Here is a 12,034-nt window from a genome sequence, read left to right on the forward strand (position 1 = left end):
ATCTAGCTGCTGCAGAGTTACATTAACTTTGCTTTTAGATCTGACCCCCGCTGTCCGAAGACTTTGAAACATTAGGTTATTACAATGCATAATTTATCACTACAGATTAAAGTTAGTCATGCATAGACGACAAAAGACCAAGCAGGATGCTTGTCTAGGGGGACCTGTGCTGAATATTCATGGTTGCTGGTCATTGTCTCTCTAGTCCTAAGTCAGGGACCTGATTATCTAAGAGCTTCTGTCTGCTAGCAGGATACATGCTGCCGGTAGGATACGATTTATAAGTACTTCTGGATCTCTGTGGCTTGGTTTTATTCAGGAACAGCCCCGGAACACAGCCAAAGCCATTTGTGTATAAGGATTTTTCAGAGAGAGGGAATGCTGTTTTTTAGGAGACAACTGTTAGTGAAAGCACTGGGTTTTATGTTGGCTGGCTAACCTGAGTTGATTTGTTCATGCTGAATGTTTGTTTTTTTAATCCTGCTGGATGTAGAATACCGTTGAAAGATTAAGTGGGAGAGCCTAGAGCTTTATGTACAGCCCTTTTTTTTTTTTTTTTTTCCATTACGTAAATCTAACTAAATAAAGAACAAAACCTGGAATGAATAGTGGAAGCACCATTTGCCTTTGTCATCTTCCTGCAGTCTATGCTTTTTTTCTTTACTTGCACTCATATAAATTCTCACCAAGCTTGATATATTTAGCTAAAAGAAAGAAAAATCCTCCCCATACACCATCACGTGGAAACAGTGTTCAGATGCAAGTTTAAATGTTGGACTGTGCTTTGCCCAATGTGTAAATGTTTTTCCTCGAAACACTGCTAGAAAACTTTTCTTTTTGCTACTTATTTTAACAAATAGTAATCTTTTTTTTTTTTTTCCTATAATGATTACAGGAGTAGTAATTATCCATTCAATGTGCTGCACATCTTGGGCTTCCCAGCCAACTTTCCTCTCAGAATCAGATGCCCTGAGTGAACAGTGTTATTTACCCCTCCCTCTACTTCCTCCCTCCAGAGACCTCTATGCCCTCTATGTCCCTTTAAGCCCAGGTATACTTATAATATCTTTGATGTTCCTATGTGATAACAATTTCATTTTAGTCAATATTACCATATTGTGCAGAGAGCTTTCTTGTGTTCCTACTACTTTCCAGGAACCCAGAGACTTCCTGAAACAATTAATAAAATAGGGGATCATGCTACATTCTCTATCATAACAGTTATAAATATGAGTGTAGTGAGACTGTACAAGCAAGGAAAAGAAAGACTGTACTGGGAAACCTTCAATGTAATTTCTGAAGTTCCTGATCATGTGCCATAGGAAAATTATGTCCTTCATCCCCATAAACCAACTCTGTAAACCAAAGGGCAAAAGAAGACCATGCAGCCGGTAATGGTTAAAAAAAATGCCTTGCAACAAATGGCAACTGCAGTTGTTGAGGTACATTACTAAAAGTGACAGATTTTGGATCTGCTCCTTTTTCAAGTCGTCTGTGAGTCCCATTACCATCATTTCTTCATCTGTAGGGGACAAACTCTGTCCCTTCTGTGAATTATGTCAGCAATCTTCCCTCAGACACATGCAATATTGCTAGGTGACACCTTGCAGCAGGTGTTCACTTCTTCCATATGGTGCTTCACACATTTACTTGAACTATCATATCTGAAGCATATTGAATTTGTTCAGCCTACAGAAGTTGTCACGCTAGATGGACGACACTCTTTTAAGTATGTACATTCATCTTGGCTTGACAAGTGTCCATTTGACACTGAATGGAAATTCTTTTCCTGAGAAGGCTCCAGAATACCATATTACCCGTCACTGTAATTGTTGTGTTGCCAGAGCTTTGCAAGGAATGTTTGCAGATTCCTACTGGCAAATTACTTTTATCTTGATAGGACAAACTACAAAGTATCTAAATTTTCTGTTCTGAATTGTATAAGTGAGCACATTTTATAAACAATAGGTAAGTCCTTACCTCCTTTTAGCCTTTCATTTTATAGATGAGAGTTTTGGGTTTGTGCTTCTGGCTGCCTCAATAGAGTATCTATGTCATTTAAAATGGTCTCTGCTGGAAAGTTGAATTTTACTTTTTTTTTTAAAAACTTTTTTTTTTTTTCTAGAACACATCCCATTGACAGGCTATGTAACTATTCTCCATTCACTTGTTCAGCACAATGCTACCTACCTACAGCAATGAATCTTTAACTGCTCTTGTATTTACTGAAAGGATCCAGTCACTTACTATGTGTGTGTAACATTTGGCATCCTGATTTAATTGAGACTGCAAAGTCCTAGACAGTTTAGTAAGAATACTTATTGACTTGGACTAACCAGGGAAGGATGACACAGTCCCTGTGAAGTGGGATTCAAAATGAGCAGGCTACAGCATCATTTGTAATCTGACAAAAATTATGCTCTGAGAAAGCAAGACACCATTTTTTATTCTTTTTTTTTTTTTTTAAGCCTATATCATGATAGCAAAAATAAGCAGACAAAAAATCTTGGTCAATCTATGTTAGGATGATACAAATGAAAAAGCTGGTATATATGTAGTAGCAAAGGTATCAATCTTCTGTCTGTATAATGCTAAAGATCCTCTAGCCTACTTCCTAGCGTTTTCCTCCACTGAACAGATTCTTGGCAGTAGCCCCAATATTAATGAAGCAAACATGTCTCTTTTAGAAAATGTCTTCCAAAATCATGTTTTTCTGTAACAGATTTCACTCTAACAAGCTGGTGCCGCTTGGTACTTACTGCTCTGTCTTCAGGATTTTTTCTTGTTGCTTGCTGTAGCACTGGATATCACAAGCTGAACTGAAAATATCCACAAAAAAATAGCATTTTGCTTATCAAAACTTAAACTGGACAGAGAAGGATTCAGCCTTTTAGGGCATGAAAAACTGAGGGTTATAATCTGTATAATTGATTAGATTTAGGGCAATTGTTCATAAAGCATGTTAGCGCTGGTTTCATTGGCTAGTGCTGTGTAGGTGACAGCCTTATGAACCGATATTTCTTCTTGCATTTGCTTTGATGTCGCTAGAAATCAGGTTCATAAACAAGGCAATCCTGCAGTCACTGGGGGTTTCACCCAAAGGCACTGCTATCCAAAGAATTAGTGTTCAATTTTTTTTAGGTACTTCTGGCCTGCCTGAAGAGGCTGGTGATTTTATGAATGGCTGTGGGCATTTCCTGCTGTCTTGTCCCACTAGTGAGGTTAAAAGCAGTCCGTGAGAAAATGTTTGAAGAACCCATGCGCATTCCATTTGTATATTCTGATCCTTTTACTCTGTCTAGACAACAGTAATGTTTATCTAGGGTTAGATCAAAAGTCCACCTAACTCAATATCCTCTCTCTCATGCTGAAATAGTTTTTACTTCATCATAATGTCACTCAGCCACACGGTATCATTTGAGAACTTTCTGAAAGACCTCACCATCTATTTTAGCTGAACTCCAGATAATTCAGCATTGTTATAAGCTTTATCATATGACTGTTCATCCCTTCATTAATCACTTGTGAATTTGTCATCTGTTGTAATAGAGAACCTTTTCACAGAATCACAGGATGGTTGAGGTTGGGAGGGACCTGTGGACATCATCTGGTCCAATTCCCCTGCACAAACTGGGCCACCTAGAGCTAGGGTGGACACTCCAGAACATAAAGGAGGGTTCCATAGTCTCTAAGGAGGGAAACTCTGGAACCTCCCTGGGTAACCTGTACCTGTGCTCAGTCACCCTCACAGTAAAAAAGTGTTTCCCTGATGTTCAGATGGAACCTCCTGTGTTTCAGTCTGTCCTCACTGTCTCTGGCCTTGTCACTGGGCATCACTGAAAGCCTGGCTCTGTCCTTTTTGCACCTTTTCTTCAGGTATTTATATACATTGATAAGATCGTCCTGAGCTTACCTAATGAGGTCATCCTATTGGCAAAAATAGTTTTGCTCTGCTTAGTAAGGCGCTACCCATCTCTCCCAAGCAGACATTGGTGTGCAAACAAGGTCACATGGCCGTAAAATCCCAAACTCTGCCAACACCACCATGTCTGCAGCCAAATATTAACTTGTTTTATTAGTACCCTTATCCTCACCCCTTTTCCTCTCACTGGCAGGAGTGAGGAGACCACTTGAGTCCCCATACCCCTGACTATCACCCCCAGGGCTTTATAGTCACTTTTGGTACTTTTATGACTTAGTAATTTTATGGTCATGACTTCCGTCTTTCCGACTTTCCCTCAGTGGGGACCTCACTTGCCTGTAGCATTGGCTATGGTAGCCTTTGTAAATGTAACATATTTTTGAAAACTAGCTTCTATTCCTTTGATGCTAAAGCCAAGTTAAACAGCATATTATGCACTATAGAGAGCTTTTTTAATCTTACACTAGAGTTTCTTAAAAATACTTGGGAATTTCTTGCTATAAAATTTAGCAATTTGTTGTAACCCTTTCTATCAACATTTCAATTTTACAGTTTGTCACTGTAAGTACAGAGAGAAATCATCAGTGTGAGAACCTCCCAAAATCCATCTGTATAAACAAATGAAAAACATTAATTAGTCTTGCAAAGACTTTAGTTTCCTTTTATAGCATCATAATTTACAAGGTTCACAGCCTAGTGTTTTATACTTTCAACTTATGCTACTGTGGTGTTTTGAAGTGTGTTGGGATGAGGAAGCTGCCCATAAAAATCTTTTCTCATGCACCTTTTTATACTTTTAAGTTGTCAAAATTGGTTCTTTTCAGTTTTCCCCATTAAAGCACAGCTTTCTCTTTATGAGGGATGTCTGTGCTTGTAATAATTTTCTAATACTTCAATTAAATCACGTTTGTTTTTATTGAGTTCTTTTAATGTCATACTTAATTTGTGGTTTATACCACTGATTCTCTATGGCAGCATAGTGTGCCATACAGGTCTTTTACTTTTTGGCCATGCCTTTTGTTTTTTTTTTTTTCTTCCTTATTTTGTTTATTACCCTTTTAAGATTAGACATTTACTATGATATTTGTTTCCTCTTTGTCCTATAATGATTAGAATTTCACTGCATCATTGCCACTATTATGGAGTTTCCCTTTGGCAGTTTTATCTTGAATAGTGATCTCAACAGTTCTCAAGACATAACCAAAGACTGTCCCAGATCTTGAAGTCTCTAACTGGGTGGTTCAAGAAATGTCCATTAATGGTGTTAAAAATGTTATCATTGCACAATGTTGCATTATGAAATTCACCCAGTCCACATAAAGTCATCAAAATATCCTGTTTTGTACACTTATATTCTTTCAAATGTCTCTTACTTTTCACACTCATTATTATTATGGTAGATGACTTATAGTAAAACCCCAATATTGTACTCGCCCCTATTCAGTACAGAACTTTATTGATTGTGGTCTTTTGTGATATCATCAATGCATTACACGCATCTGACAAAGCTTTGTTAGCATAAGGCACCATGTCTCTTCTGGCATGATTATCTCTTACTCACAAATAATTTTTACTTTCCTGTTTACAGAGTTTTACTTATCATCTTGCTTTCATCAAACTTTGGAGAATTCCTTTACATTTCCATTTTAATCCTGAGATTTTCATTAACCTTTTTAATTTTTAGATTCTGAACATTTGTAAAGAGGTACACATACATTTCATATATGTCTGTCTCTATTTTTTATGTACCTTAAATATTGCCTAATATTTCTCAGTGTTATTCTTCAGTGTTTTCTACGCGTATTTTAGAACTTCCTTCTTATTCATATTCAGAGAATGCAGCATTTTTCTAAGGGGATTCTAATATTTATTATCTTAAACAGAGTGCTCTTCCCCCTGTTTTATACTCCCCTACATTTTAGGTATAAAGAAAAAAATACTCAAAGACTGTCTTAGTTCTAATTGTTATGATCTGCCACAGTGTCAGCAAATGGGCATCGTGCTGTAACATATTTTGTCCTGTAGAAATTCCTTTTACTGTAAAGATTTCTGAGTTCTTGTGAACCATTAACATCTTCCATGTTTTTTCCATTATCCTACCAAAACTCGTTCTCCTCCTCTTCAGTCCCATGCATGTTCCTGTCTTCAAGAAGGGCTTACTTTTTCTGTATTTGTCACCTCTCTCTATCAAAAAACAAATGCCATAATACCTCACCGAGAGAGCTAGAGCTAAGAGAGCCTCACAAGCTTTAGAAAGATGCTTTTAGCTGTGCCTAGAACCACGCTTACAGGCTCCCTGTCTCAGGTTGGTTGGCCAGCCAGCAAATCTGGTCTTCATGAATTGTCTTGGGGACCTCTTTAGAAAATTATCTACTTAGAATAATCAGACAGAAAAGAGAGAAATTTCACAAGCGTGGTGAGCAGAATATTGATGCCAACAAAGACTATGTTTTCAAGCTTACAAGAAAGCAAATAATTAAGTCATTAAGCACCACTATTAACGGCACTCCTGATAGGAATCTGGTACTGAACCTGAACTGTATTGCAGGACATACAGACCTATTCTAAGCTTCCTAATATGTTTTTCTTCTTGTTTGCCACTCACATGACCTCTCCACAGAAATTATAGGCTGCCAAGAAGGATGGTTTTTTTCCTGGATGTTGCATGTTCTGTCTTCCCCTGAAAAGAACCAGAGCTCTGCAGGTGTGTCCCAGAAGGAAAGCTAATATAGTCCCAAGACAATCACATAGGAATTCAAGTTCCTGCTCCAACACTGTGTTGAAGTTTCCAGCATGGGAAAAAATGCTGCTGCCCTAGTAATATCATAGCAGTATGAGAAAACAGTGAGGGAGAGAAAAGAAAGAAACTAGAAAATTCTGTCAGCTATTGCCCAAAAGTTTTAGTATTATTGTAGTAACTGGTACTATGATGAAAGAGTGAAACGCATATTGTCAATTATTACCACAGAGTGGAAACAAAGTAGCAGAAACTTCTAACCATTGTCATTCTCAGTCAGTCTTCAGCAAATATGGCAGCATCTAATCTGTTCTTTCAACTTGTCGATCTTACCTTCCTATATGCACCCATTCTCCTCTGCTGCAAGTTATAAAAACAAACAGGCTCACGTGTCTTCTTCATGTTCTCCTTTTTTTTTTGGGGGGGGGATTATTTTTTATTATTTTATTATTTTTGGTATTTACGCAGCACTGCTTGTCACAAGTGTGTGTGCAGATATAGGAAAATCATCTATATTGTATACTACCCCTCACCCATACAAATTTGTCTGGAACTAATCAGAACGAGCTGGTTTAAAAAATGTGAGAAAAAATATGACACCCAATGTCAGAGAAAAAGAATAAACTGTTTGGGAACAGCTCCCATACATAGCTGAATACACAGAAGCCACTTCCTGGATCTCCATCAGAGGGGAAAGGGTATAAGTTGAAGCAACATAACAAGGAGAAGCTCTTTTGTAACTGGCTGGATCCCAGTGAAAACAATGTTGGTGATAATTAATTACATGTGTTGTGTACAATGTTTTCTACTTTCACAAAACAGAAACAACTTTATTTGTACTTTGTAGAGGGAATACTAAGACCAGTTGAGAGCTCACCCTTGAACTTCCTTTTCAATGTGTCATGTGCATAGGGTGCACTCTGCATTATGATTGGTAAGTAGGAAATTATTCCCTACCTTGAGAAAAGACAGGAAAAGAGAAGAATAAACACAAAACACTAAAAAAGTAAATGCACAGATGTATCCCTGCTGTTACCTTAAAGACACAACAGTAGCAAAGTTTTAAGGATTAATAAAGCCCCCATGGGAGGTGGAAGTGAGGGGAGAGCAGTGGATGTTGTCTGCCTTGGCTTCAGCAAGGCTTTTGACACTGTTTCCCACATCATCCTCATAGGCAAGCTTAGGAAGTGTGAATTAGATGAATGGACAGTGGAGTGAAATGAAAACTGGCTGAAAGATTGGTTGTGGTTAGTGGTGCAGAGTTTGGTTGGAAGTCTGTAACAAGTGGTGTTCCCCAGGGGTCAATACCAGGTCCGGTCCTGTTCAATATATTCATCAATGACATGGATGAAGGGGTAGAGTGTACCATCAGGAAGTTTGTTGACGACACAAAACTGAGAGGGGTGGCTGACGTGCTGGAAGGCTGGATTGCGATTCAGCATGACCTGGACAGGCTGGAGAGTTGGGCAGAGAGAAAACTTATGAAATTTAACAAAGACAAGTGTAGTGTACTGCACCTGGGGAGGAATAACCCCATGCATCAGTACAGGTTAGAGGCTGACCTGCTGGAAAACATCTCTGTGGAAAGCGGCCTAGGAGTCCTGGTGGACAACAGGATGACCATGAGCCAGCAATGTTCTCTGGTGGCCAAGAAAGCCAGTGGCATCTTGGGGTGCATCAAGAAGAGTGTGGCCAGCAGGTCGACGGAGGTTATCCTCCCCCTCTACTCTGCCCTGGTGAGGCTGCATCTGGAGTACTGTGTCCAGTTCTGGGCTCCCCAGTTCAAGAAAGACGGGGATCTGCTGGAGAGGGCTACAAAGATGATTAGGGGACTGGAGCATCTTTCTTATGGAGAAAGACTGAGGGACTTGGGTCTTTTTAGTTTGTAGAAGAGAAGACTTGAGGGGGGATCTTAATAATGCTTATAAATACTTAAAGGGAGGGATGGGAACTGTCTTTTTTCAGTGGTGCCCAGTGATAGGACAAGAGGTAATGGGCACAAACTTGAGCAGAGGAAATTCCACCTTAACATGAGGAGGAACTTCTTTATTTTGAGGGTGGCAGAGCACTGGAACAGGCTGCCCAGAGAGGTGGTGAAGTCTCTGACTCTGGAAACATTCAAAACATGCCTGGATGCCCTCCTGTGCAACCTGCTGTAGGTAAACCTGCTCTGATACAGGGGTTGGACTAGATGATCTCCAGAGGTCCCTTCCAACCCCTATCATTCTGTGATTCTGTGATTCTGAGAATTCTTGCACCTGAGATTGACCAATGCCTGAAAAAGTATGAGCTAGGGACTGACAGCTGAGGAGCAGCCCTGCCAAACAGGTTCTGGGGGTCCTCGTGGACAGTGGGCTACACAGCAGAGAGCAGTGTGCCCTGGCAGGAGAGAAGGCTAATAGCACCCTGGGCTACGTCAACAAAAGTGCAGCTAATTGATTAAAAGACTTGATGATTCATCTTTTTGCAGCACTGGTTAAACTGTATCTAGAATACTTTTCCAGTTTGGGGAGCTCCATGACACAAGGGATGTTGATAAACTAGAGTGATTTCAGTGGAGGGCCACTAAGATGATCGGGGCTGCGGAGGAGGGGCTGCCCTTTAAAGAGATGCCGAAGGATTGGGGCTTGTTATCCTGGAAATGAGACAGCTGTGTAGGAGGCTTAACAGTAACTCCCCAGTGCCTATACGGAGGTTACTGAGGAGATGAGGTCAGGCTTTCTGGTGAGGTGCATGAGAGAAGGACAGACAATGGTCAGAGATTGTAAGAGGGGATGTTCTGACTTGTTATAAGGAAAAAAATTGTCACTGATGATATGAAAACTAAACTTTAGAAAAGGTTACCTTGAGAGGTTGTGCAGTCTCCATCCTTTGAGGTTTTCAAGATATTTGTGGACAAAACCTTGACCAACCCGGTATGAATTTAGTGCTGACCATGCTTGGAACAGGAGGTTGGACGAAAGACCCCCTGAAGTCCCTTCTAACCTGAATTATTCTATGATTTCTAAAGGATATAACATCTCCTCATCACTCTCCAAGTTCCTTACAGCTGGAAATCAGAATCAAATTATTAAGTCTTTTCTATAACAGTGTTTTTTCTAATTGTAACAGCAGAGACTGCTCATATATGAACAGTCTCAGCCCTGATTTTATAGTGGGAGGTAGTAAGAGACTGGGTTGTCTGATGCAGGAACACATCAAGTCATACATTTTCAATGAGGGAGGAGAAGAGAGAGTGAAAAAGGTTTAAAATTCTTTCATAAGTACGGGTATCCTACACTTCTTGATCTGAGTAATAAGCTCTGTCCTCCTTAAGAACAAGATTCCCTTGTTGGATTTTTGTGTCATCAACATCATCTCTGTCCATTTCACAAATTCTGGAATAAGATCCCTAGACCTCAACAATTTCTTCTCTCTGCTTTAAATGTCACAACATCTGGACTACTGAACTCATTAGAACAGACCTTGTCTTATAGAATCTGATGATCTAATCATAGAAAATTTGGAAAAGACTTCAAAATTTCTGGTCCAACTTCCTTCTTCAAGCAAGGCGTACTCCAAACATAAATCAAGTTTCTCATAGCCTTTTGTAGTTGTGCTTTGAAAATCTCAAAAAATTGAGACTTCACAGCATCTCTGGGTAACCTGTACTTAATTACACTCATTATAAAGATTTTAATTTTTTCTTTATGACTAATAAGTTTTCATTGTTGCAACTTGTGAGCATTGTTTCTTGTCCTTTAAGTGTGCATCTCTGAGAAGGTTCTGGCTTCATCTTTTCTATAACCTCACTTCTGGGAATGAAAACCAGCAAATAGGTCCCCTGACAGCCTTCTCGAAGTTAAATAAACCCTATTCTCAGTCTCTCTTTCTGTGTTATATGCTCCAGCTACCCAAGCTTTTTAGGAACTTTCCACCAGACTCTGTCCACGTTGTTGAAATCTTTCTTGTGTCCAAAGCTGTATGCAGTATTCCAGATGCAGCCTCATCAAGTGCCAGGTAGAGGGAAACAATCACTTTGATCCACTAGCTATGGATGTGGTTACTTTTCACAGCGACACACAACTGACTCATGTTCAACTTTCTATTCCCCAGAACTCCTGGGTCCTTCTGACAGTGCGGTACAGGTCTCCAGCCTGTGCCAGTGCATGGGGCTCTTCCATTCCAGGTTTCAGTCTGGTCTTTGCATTTGCCCATTTTGGACTTCATCCGGTTTCTCTTGGATAATTCCTCCAATTATGAAATTGGAATTATGAACTCTATCTTCCTGCTACATTGAAAGCATTGTTAAAGTCAAGATAAATGATACCCACTGTCTTCCCCTTGCCTATAGAGCTAGTCAATTTATGACAAAAGATAAGCAAGCTGATAAAGAATGATTTCCCCATAGGAATTCTGTGCTACCAGTTTCCACCTAACATTATTTCTTTCTTTTGCCTGAAAACGGCTTCCATGAGGACGTGTGCCCAGGAACATGATTGAGGCTGTCTAGCCTGTGATTGCCCAGCTCTTTCTTCTGGCATTTGTTGAAGACAGGTGTTACATTTGTTCTATAGTGCAAACCAGGGACCCTCTCTCATTGCTACAACCCCTCCAAGATATTGGAGGGTGGTTTTGAAATTATATCAGTTAAGTCCTTATTTTACAACCGCATTAAAAGAAGAGTTTAAAAGTAATACTAAATAATTGAAAGAACTTGCAGTATAATATTGTACATCCTACAAGTTTACTTTAGCAGTCTTGGATGCTTTTTACAGACCTGTGGTTCATAGGAGCTACAGTATTTTGACACCCTGATATGTGGATGAAAAGGAAGAACCTTACAGTTGGTTCACAGGCATACCTTTCCACAAATTAAGCTTAAATTAGAGCCTGGTAGTTTTAGAGATCAAAGTAAATGTGATTGAAGAAAACTGCATGACAGTGTCACTCATTTTAAGGACACATATTGTACATAAGCCAATTATCACCACACTTTGGGGAAGATATTTAAGGGCTTCCAGACTTTGTCAGGGAGGGCTACAGAAGTTAGTTTGTTCCATAATAACATCAGCAAAGATTCACTTTAGGCTTGGAGCTTTACTTCTGACTGCCCTTTCTGTCACCAATTATTTTGTGTGCACACCAAAGAAAATCAGTCAAGACTGTCAGTAGCATTGATCCCACTTGTCTCTGCCAGATGTTCTTCTAGTCCATCTGCTCATGCTTGCTTTGCACAACATGAAAAAGAACTGGAGGCTGTGAGGTGACGCTGCAATTAACCTTGTAAATGATTTCCCTTTTGCAAATGAAACCAGCAATTGGGTCCATAACTTACACAATTAAGAGCAATGCATCTTAGTCATTTTCTGTAATCCTCCATTTAATATTTGATC

Source organism: Vanellus vanellus (genome assembly GCF_965231255.1).
Source record: "Vanellus vanellus genome assembly, chromosome: 2".
NCBI lineage: Eukaryota > Metazoa > Chordata > Aves > Charadriiformes > Charadriidae > Vanellus > Vanellus vanellus.